This window comes from Myotis yumanensis, unplaced genomic scaffold (genome assembly GCF_028538775.1).
Source record: "Myotis yumanensis isolate MYYU_CA2020_CCGP unplaced genomic scaffold, mMyoYum1.0.hap1 SCAF_2, whole genome shotgun sequence".
In the NCBI taxonomy this organism is placed as follows: Eukaryota; Metazoa; Chordata; class Mammalia; order Chiroptera; family Vespertilionidae; genus Myotis; species Myotis yumanensis.
In genome coordinates, this window is record NW_027223753.1 from 141126648 (window position 1) to 141129455 (window position 2808).

A 2808-nucleotide genomic window follows, 5' to 3' on the forward strand; every position below is an offset into this window, starting at 1 on the left:
TGATTTCAAAGTAGAAGGGAGAGGGAGTGAGAGAGATTGAAACATCAATGATGAGAGAATCACTGATCGGTTGCCTCCTGCACGCCCCCAACTGGGGAACAAGCTCACAATCTGGGCATGTGCCCTTGACTGGAATTGAACCCAGGACCCATCAATCCACAGGCTGACGCTCTATCCACTGAGTCAAACTGGCTAGCCTAGCCACTAGGGCTCTTTTATTGCTTTTAGATATGGGGTTTGTTTGTTGTGGCAGCTAGCATTGCTTACTCTAATGGAAATTCATGTATTTTTTCTTTTAGTCTCAGTGCCTAAAATCTTTAAAAATATTTTTTTTAATATATTTTATTGATTTTTTACAGGGAGGAAGGGAGAGAGATAGAGAGTTAGAAACATCGATGAGAGAGAAACATCGATCAGCTGCCTCTTGCACATCTCCCACTGGGGACGTGCCCGCAACCCAGGTACATGCCCTTGACTGGAATCGAACCTGGGACCCTTCAGTCCGCAGGCCGACGCTCTATCCACCGAGCCAAACCGGTTTCGGCTTTAAAAATATTTTTGTAAAATTTGTTGAGGTGATGCCCTGGACAGTTGCTAAGTGGTTAGAGTATCTGCCCATAGGACTAAAGATCTTGGATTTGATTTCTGGTCAAGGGCATATACCTTGGTTGTGGTTCCATCCCCAGCCCTGGTCAGGAAGTGTGCAGGAGGCAACCAATTGATATGTATCTCAAATTGATGTTTCTCTCTCTCTCTAAATTCTCCTCTCTCCCTTCCATTCTCTCTCTCTCTAGAAAAAATCAATGGAAAAAATATCCTTGGGTGAGGATTTAAAAACATTATTGGGGCAACATTGGTTAATTAAATTATATAGGTTTCAGGTGTACAATTCTATAATACATTGTCAGTATATTGTATTATATGTTCAGCACCTAAAGTCAAACCTACTTCCATCACCATTTTTTTTTTTTACTGTACAGCCCCCTTCAGTGCTCACAGCCCAAGGGTAAGGGGGCTGGGCAATGGTTTGAGGCTGCAACTTCCTCTGGCATGGGTCCACTATGAGAGGCCCACAAACAAGGGCCGCCCATATCCTATGTCTTTTTATTGGTGTATTTAACCCATTTACATTTAAATAGAGTATTGATGGGTATATATTTATTGCCATTTTAGTCTTTTAACTATGTTCCTTTGTTTTGTTTTTTAATTTCTTCTTCTTTTTAAAGCTGTCCCTTTGACATTTCTTGTAATATTGGTGTGGTGTTAAAAAAACTTCGTTAGATAGTTCTTGTCTGGAGAGCTTTTTATTTATCCTTCAGTTTTAAATGATAGCCTTGCTGAATGAAGTAATCTTTTTTCCCCTATTTTTAAAACATTTTTATTTTTTTCAATTATAGTTGACATACATCATTATATTAGTTTTAGGTGTACACTCCCGTGATTAGACATTTTGCATCCATCTGACACCAAGTATAGTTATTAGAATATTATTGACTACTAGAGGCCTGGCGCACAAAATTTGTGCACTTGGAGGGAGGTCCCTCAGCCTGACCTGTGCCCTCTAACAGTACTGGAGCCCTGAGTTCGATCACTCCAAAGAGGTAGGCTCTGCCCACCCAGCCAGGGCTCCACAATGGATTGCCCCCACAGAGGAAGGCCCAGGCTACTCACTGCAGTGCCACTGGCCAGGTAGCCCGGGCCTCCCTCTTTGGGGCAATCACTGGGTGATGGCCAGGCCCCCAACCAATCACATCGCACCTGCCTTGGCTGGCCTGGTGCAAGTGGGTGTCATAGCATGGTCATCCAGAAGGTCATCTGGGCGGTTGTTCTGCTGTTTGGTCTTTTGGTTGATTTACATATTACGCTTTTATTATCTATGCTATACTTACATTTCCATGACTATTCTGTAACAACCAATTTGTACTTCATAATCCCTTTATATTTTTTCACCCATCCTTCAAACCTCCTCTTATCTGGCAACCATCAAAATGCTCTTTGTATCTATGAGTCTGTTTCACTTGTTCATTTATTTTATTTTTTAGATTCATTGTTGATAGATATCTATTGTCATTTTATTGTTCATGATTTTTTTATATTTTTCTTCTTAAAGAAGACCCATTAATATTTCATATAATATGGTTTGGTGTTGGACTTGTTTAACTTTTTCTTATCTAGGAAGGTCTTCATCTGTCCTTTGATTCTAAGAGAAAGCTTTGCTGGGTAGTAATCTTAGTTGTAGGTCTTTGCTTTTCATCACTTTGAATATTTTTTGACAATCCCTTCTGACCTGCAAAGTTTCTGATGTGTCTTGGTGTGGACCTCTTTCGGATCATCTTATTTGGGACCTCTACACTTCCTGGACTTGAGTATGTTTTTTCTTCATCAGGTTAGGGAACTTTTCAAGTAGGTTTTTCTTCAAATAGGTTCTGGATCCTTTGCTCTCTTTGTTCTCCTCCTAGTATCTCTATGATGCAGCTATTGTTATGCTTCATGTTGTCCCAAAGATCCCTTAAACTATCCTTCTTTTTAAATTCTTTTTTCACTTTGCTGCTCTGATTGCGTGTTTGTTGCTACCTTGTCTTCCATTTGATGATTCCATCCTCTCTGTCATCCACCCTACTGATTATTCCTTGTAGTGTATTCTTCCTTTAGGTATTGCATTCTTCATTTCTGATTGCTTCATTTTTATGGTTTCTATATCCTTTTTAATCTTGTTATTTCTTTGTTGAAGTTCTTACTAAGTTCCTTGAGAATCCTTATAACCATTTTTTTTAAAAATCTATATCTGGTAAATTGCTTGCCTCCATT

At 39.6% G+C, this 2808-nt stretch overlaps 1 non-coding gene across 1 annotated transcript; it reads right to left on the reverse strand.

Annotated features, from left to right (window-relative positions):
- Positions 1-970: 970 nt before the first annotated feature.
- On the reverse strand, positions 971-1100 carry LOC139004692 (small nucleolar RNA SNORA42/SNORA80 family). Its single transcript, XR_011470537.1, has one exon. It is a non-coding gene; the product is annotated as a small nucleolar RNA SNORA42/SNORA80 family (small nucleolar RNA).
- Between the last annotated feature and the right edge of the window lie 1708 nt (positions 1101-2808).